The sequence below is a fragment of the Enhydra lutris genome, unplaced genomic scaffold (genome assembly GCF_002288905.1).
Source record: "Enhydra lutris kenyoni isolate GAN:26980312 unplaced genomic scaffold, ASM228890v2 scaffoldscaffold40, whole genome shotgun sequence".
In the NCBI taxonomy this organism is placed as follows: Eukaryota; Metazoa; Chordata; class Mammalia; order Carnivora; family Mustelidae; genus Enhydra; species Enhydra lutris.
The window spans coordinates 17,627,510-17,634,796 of record NW_019154124.1 but is presented as its reverse complement, the minus strand read 5'-3'; positions in this window follow the sequence as shown (position 1 = coordinate 17,634,796).

Sequence of the window (7,287 nt, the reverse complement as noted above, 5' to 3'; positions counted from 1 at the left end):
GGCCTCTGCAGAAGTCCTTCCCCCGAGCGCGGCGGCGACGCACAAACGTTCCGGATGATGAGAGCGTCGGTTGCGAGAGCAAAGGGCTCGGGGACGGGGCGTTTCAGGAGCTGACTTAGGGTGCGAGAAGGAGCCTCTTGCCCCACTCTCAGCCGTTATTCACAAAAAGGCAGGAAAAGTGATGTCCGCTCGGCCGGGTAGCCGTCGGACCGGGATCTTAGGAGCTTGAATTTGGTGTATTCTGAATGCAGCAGCAGCAACTAAGCCAGAACCTTGCCGTGGAACAGTTTTCTGGGGGCGCTCCGCTCCCCTGTTCCTGCAAGAAGTATTATTGAGCACCTGCTTTGGGCCTGATACAGTTCTAAGCAGTGAGTAAATAGCAATTAAAGACTAATCCCTGCCCCCCGTGGAATTCTTCTACTATGAATACATTTATCGAGAAAAATATACTGTATCAAATGGTGACAGTGCAAATAGAGAAAAATTAAGCATGGAAGGGGGAAATGGCACCAGCTTAGCAGAGCGCAGTCAGAGGAGTCCTCACTGAGAAGACAGTCGAGCCATGACCAGAATGAGGAAGGGAGTTAACCATATTTACAGTTAGGGCAAGACCTCCTGAGGCGAAGGGACCTACAAGAGCTACGGCCCCGAGCTGGAAACACATCCATGCGTTTCTGGGACTGAATGAGAAGATGGGTTGAGTGATGGCTGCTGAAGGCGGCTGGGGGCTCTCGACATTTTGAAAACTTGGACAGATGATAGTGGTTTGGATGAGGGCGGTATGGCAGTGCAGCTAGCGAGAAGGGTTGGATTCTAATCTTGTCTATAGACCAGATGTGGGTTTAAAAAGAGCCAGTGACCCAAAAGTTTTCAGTTGAGCAACTGCCAGGTTAGAGTTGCGATTTCTTAAAGGAAGGGGGGGGAGGGTGATGATAAGATCAGTTCAGTTGTGGACAAGTTTGAGATGCCTGTGATGCCTGCTAAAACATACAGAGTTAGGGCACCTGGGTGGCTCAGTGGTTTAATCCGCTGCCTTCAGCTCAGGTCATGATCTCAGGGTCCTGGGATCGAGTCCCACATCGGGCTCTCTGCTCAGCAGGGAGCCTGCTTCTCTCCCTCTCTCTGCCTGCCTCTCTGTCTACTTGTGATCTCTCTCTGTCAAATAAATAAATAAAATCTTTAAAAAAAAAAAAACATACAGAGTTAGTAGTGTGCATGAACACTGTAGGGCCTTAAAAAGGGAGAAAGATGTCAGCCTTCTGTGACTGAGGTGACCTCAAGCAGAAACCAAAAACAAGAAGTGGAAAACCAGATAAGCAGAGGCCGAAGGATTTTTCATGTTTTTATGTGGAAATCAGTGAAGCTGAATTTTTACACCTGATTATACGTCCTGACACATAATTATACATTAGATAACTGCTTGCAAGCACATCTACCCCTTCCCGCTTTGCTGTATATAACCCCCTGTGAAGGTGAAAGTTTCAGAGCAGTTCTGAGCAATCCGAAACACTGTTTCCTGGGCTACAGTCCTCAGTAAGACAAATAATGCATTTATTAACCTACTTGGAGGCGGGCTTTTTTTTTTTTTTTTTTTTAAAGACGACACTAGCATTTCCCACACTTAAGAAATGGCTGGGCAAGGCCCATGCAGAGCGTCAGAAAAAGCTTATGCCCAGGAGATGAACAGTGGGGAAGGAACTGCAGGAACTGGAGCTTACTTCCCCATCAGCATACACTGCCCCCACTCTGCTGCCTATATTGCTTTGTTGGTACCAACATCTCCCCTTAGCTTCTATCCGCTCAAAAATATAAACACCAGGGGCACCTGGGTGGCTCAGTGGGTTAAAGCCTCTGCCTTCGGCTCAGGTCATGATCCCAGGGTCCTGGGATCGAGCCCCACGTCGGGCTCTCTGCTTGGCGGGGAGCCTGCTTCCTCCTCTCTCTCTGACTGTTTCTCTGTCTACTTGTGACCCCCCCCCCGTCAAATAAATAAAAAATATCTTTAAAAAATATATATATACATATATAAACACCAGCCATGCAGCAGGATACTGAAAAGACCTGGATTTAAAATCAGGCTCTGCCACACTGGGTGGGTAGCCAACAAGCAAGTCACAAACTACATGTGATGTATGAAGTGGCGATACCTTCAGCTACCCTACAGGGCTTACACATCACAGAATGGCAGCTCCGTTACCAGCTACTTTTATTTCCCCCCCAGAAGACAAAGGCCTTGTTATTTTCAGTGTTGTCTTTAAAAAGGAAAGGAGGAGAATTTGGCATTGCTGAAATCTTTCCCAGTGCCAGTTACCTTTCATTTTTGCCTCCCCACATCTTTAACTCTTCACAGGACTCACACTTTTTCCTTGCCCTTCCTACTTTCCTCTGTCCTCCCTTCCTTTCACCAACTCCACTTCTTCCTTTTTCTGTTCCTCCATTCTGGTTGGCCATCGTGTTATAAGACAGGATGCATTCCTATGGGACAACTGGCCACAACCCCAAGCCCCAAGTATGTGTCTTGTATATGTTCACAATCCATCAGTCTGGGAAAGCCTTTTTTTTTTTTAATTAAAAAATTCTAATTTTTTTTTTAAATGTAGGGTCCACACCCAATATGGGGCTTGAACTCATGACTCTATCAAGAGTCCCATGTTCTACCAATTGAGCTAGCCAGCAACCCTAGGGAAGGCTTTTCTTTTAAATGGGAGAAAAAAAAAAAAAAAAGAGTCCCCAGCAACATGCATTTGTGGAGAGGAGGCTGGATCATTCAAATTCACAACTGTGAAGTTTACTCTCCTCTGTATATATTTTAGTCAAGGATCTTAACTAGAAGTTGTACCAAGACAAAACAAAGCGTGTATAAATCCATGGTAATCCCCTGACATAACTAGGGCTGACACAATATTCTAATTGTGTACAAATTGGGAGAAGAAATGGATCTAATCTAGCCTAATGTTTCAACTAGTAAAACTAAAGGATAGCTATGAAGAATGGAACAGTCTGTTCTTTGCCCATGGGTAGCTAGACAGAGCCACCAGGATTAATAAATTTATGAAGAGCTCAGCCAGTGTTATTATGCCGAAATTCAGACTGGGAGAGGTAGACTTGCCTATTCCAATACCTTTAGATGAAACCTCACACACTGCAGAGACTCATTAAAAACCTCCAAAACTTTTTATTTTTTTTTAAGATTTCTATTTATTTATTTATTTATTTATTTGACAGAGAGAGATCACAAGCAGGCAGAGAGGCAGGCAGAGAGAGAGGAGGAAGCAGGCTCCCTGCTGAGCAGAGAGCCCGATGCGGGGCTCGATCCCAGGACCCTGAGATCATAACCTGAGCCGAAGGCAGTGGCTTAACCCACTGAGCCACCCAGGCGCCCCATTTTTATTTTTTTTAAGATTTCATTTATTCATTTGACAGACAGAAATCACAAGTAGGCAGAGAGGCAGGCAGAGAGAGGGGAGAGGCAGGCTCCCTACCAAGCAGAGAGCCCGATGTGGGGCTCGATCCCAGGACCCCAGGATCATGACCCGAACCGAAGGCAGAGGCTATAACCCACTGAGCCACCCAGGCGCCCCAACTGCTTTTAACAGTATAGACTAATCCTTATTTTGACACGTAAAGGATTTGTTCATCATCCCTGAAGTCACAGTGCCAAGCCTAATGCTGTTACCTATCTAAAAGTCAAAAGAATTGATACCCTAAGGCTGCATCCAGCACAGACCAATAAGGATTGGGATGATTATACACTCTTACACACGATTTGCTTTTTAAAAGCTTGTTTCGAGTCTCACCTTGCAGCTTTGGAAACTAGGTGTAACTGGCCATATTTATTATGTTGTGATAAGGACTGTTGTTCTAAGTCCTACATTACCTTCATAACAACTAAGGGGATAGGTACACATAGTTCTCACACAAATAAGCAAACTGAGGGACAGGAAAGCTAGGTAATTTGTCCAAGGTCACACAGCAAGTAACTGCTGCAGGACAAAGGAAGAATAGGACAACACCAGCAGGGAGGAGCGAGCAGTTCCTGTAGCAGCCACTAGAAATCTTGGGGGGATGCCTATACTGGGTTGCAGTCCCCCCCATAAAATCACAGTTATGTTTCCATGCTTTTCTCTAACTGCAAGGTGATATTATTTTAACAGTGCTTTCTAAAAACTGTCCAAGTTACTTGGGCATTTTTCTTTATGAAAACTGTTCCCATTAAAAGACATGTGAACAAAATGAAACGCAGGAGGAGGGATGACACAGCCCTCCACCTAAGTCATTTGTCCTTTCACAGAAGAGAAGTTACACAGTTAGTGGAGAACCACAAGCTTCCAGGAGACTGGGTCTGAATCCTGATTCCTCCAGCTGAGCCTTCAGAAATGTGCAGATGAGGTATTTCCTATCACAGTGATGAAGCAGGGAAGACAGTTCTGGGTGAGGAAGTCTTAAACAACCTCAACTCAAAAAGGTCCCCAGAGCCACGACTGGAGAACTCCTTCTTCTTCTGCTCGTACAGAATGAGCAGACACACACACAAACACACACACACACACACCACCACCACCACCACCATTCTGGTCATTATAGATACTTTCAGTATTTCATATGAAGCATTCTATATCAATTAAAAGTACTTAAAATACTCTTAAAATATATTTTATTAACACCAGACAGAGCAATCCCATCTTACCCAACCCATGAATTTAGTGACAGTTAACCCAGAATGGGAGTACAGAACCTAATACTCCAACAGACCAAGATTCCAATCCTATTTAATCACGTGCCACTGTGTGACGGGGGACCAGTCAACCTACCACATTTTCTTACATGTTAAATGAAGATGAGAAATGATTACATGTCAATGGAATGTTATAAGGATTAAATGATAATTTTATATATGTGTGTGTATACAGTTTAACTTTTACTAGAAATACTAGTAGCCTTCAATTTATTTCCAAAACTACAAGGCATATATGAAAAAACTAACACCTGTTCTTTCTGGAAGATGGATATACATACGTTTATAGTTTTCTATATTTCTTTAAATTTTTCAAAATACAGAGAAATTAAAATATTGATCTTATCTACTTTTAATACAGAATCACATACATAAAGGAATCCCTGTGTGCAACTATCAGCAGGATCACAGGCTTTCCCAACAGAACTTCTGGAACAACTGTTTATAGTAGAAGGCAGACTGCAGAAGTAAGCATCTCAGGTCAGAGTTGTACCAGACCTCCGATGTCTAATCTAAACCTTTAATTTTCCAAACTAGAATCTGGCCTAAGTGGTTCTTAAAGTTATATCCAGCTGGTTAATCCCAAGTGGTATTTAAGTACCACATTTGAGAAATGGTTTTCTTGTTATTTTATTTCTAAATCCAATTTTCTGACACAATTTTACAATGGAAATTCATGCTATTTGATTTTGTTCATTCAGCTGTACACTTTTGTTTTGTCAGAACCCCAGCAACCTTCCCATCTTCATAATCTAAGTACACTGACTTCCAAGAACAAAGAAGTTTCAATTTTAGCATACATAAAACTGAGTTAAGTTGCTCAAGAGAGTCTTTACCATCTGGTGTAAAACCAAAAGGTATGAAAACTATAAACTATTACCTTTTGTAGTAAGTATCTAGGGCACATGGAAAATTAAGAATTTCTTCAATTTGAAGAAATGAATCAATGTTATAATAGAAAAATTATTTTAAGATGTATCTTCGGAAAATGATTCAGACTTGTATATACCTTTTTTTTTTTTTTAAAAAGGTTTTATTTATTTATTTAACAGACAGAGATCACAGTAGGCAGAGAGGCAAGCAGAGAGAGAGGAGGAAGCAGGCTCCCTGCTGAACAGAGAGCCTGATGCGGGGCTTGATCCCAGGATCCTGGGATCATGACCTGAGCCGAAGGCAGAGGCTTTAACCCACTGAGCCACCCAGGCAGCCCCTCAGACTTGTATATAAAGAATTACATACTTAAATGTCTGAATTGTATACTAATGATTATTTAAAGTTTATTCTTCAAATATTTTCACAAAAACAATTCTAAACTGAGGGGATAATCACAACCAAATGGGTTCGCTATATGCCCACTACTATCAGCTAATTTCACTTCACTAATAAAAATTTAAATTTAAAAAACAAGTGGTGAACCGAGGGTACCACCTGAAGTAATTTCGTGTTTTGTGGGATTGCATTCTATTTCCAGAAAAATCATCCTTCTGATAGCCAAGATTGGGAAAGTGAGCAACCAGCACAGCACCCAAAATAGTTTAAAACATGAACAGATAAAACTGAGTATGATTTTCTGAACCTTAATAGCACTAATGATGTCAAACAAGTGTATGAAAGAGAGACAACACCAGGTTTAATACCTTAGAAAGTATGTACAGAACCTGAACATTGTTCAATTCAAGTCACAACTGAATCAGCAACGTCATCAGATACTCTGATATAATGAAAAAGCCTAGTTGGTTTAAAAAAAAAAACAACAACAAACAATGCATGTAAACCATAAAAGATTACAAAGTATTTTAGAATACACAACAGAATTCTAACCAGGAGCTTTAAATTTTGATTCTTAAAAGGTGAATCTATATACAATCTTTAAGTTTCCATAATTTGTTATTTTTACATGATCTTTATTATCTGGATAACATAAAATAATAAAAGCTCTTTTAACACCATTGATATGCAGAAAAAAATCAATAGGGAGGTTGTAGTTAGCTAACATAGTTAGTTAACATACGAAAGGCCAGGGACTTTTATTCATGGACTCAAGTCACAAAACAGACTTAACCAAAACTGCAAGCCAGGAAACAAGCACTTTTACTTCAGACACTTCACTGCAGGGACAGAATTTCCTTACCTGAGAAGGAATGGTTATAAATAACAGTTCTGAAGGCAGAACTCCAGGAGGAATGGACGAGATAGCCTATGGGAACTAATGAGCGCACTTACGTATTAAGAGAAGACTGTGCAAGTTCACAGCACACGTCACCGTGGGACCTTCCTTCAGGGTTTAAAATCCTCAACCTGTAGTCAGTCAGTCCTTAATACAGCAGCCGAAGTTTAAAGCCTAGAATCCTTAAATGGAGTGTTCAGCCCAGTTGATTATCAAAAGCTAGTTATAAAATGCTTTAATACTGATGATATTAAAGCTACCAAAACTTTGTAATGATCAAAAAGACTTGGTCTCCTGGGTTAGAATCCAAAGTCATTTTGCCTTCTGACAACATTGCAGAGATGTCAAATACTTCTTAATCTCTCAATTGTATGCCATTTGTCTT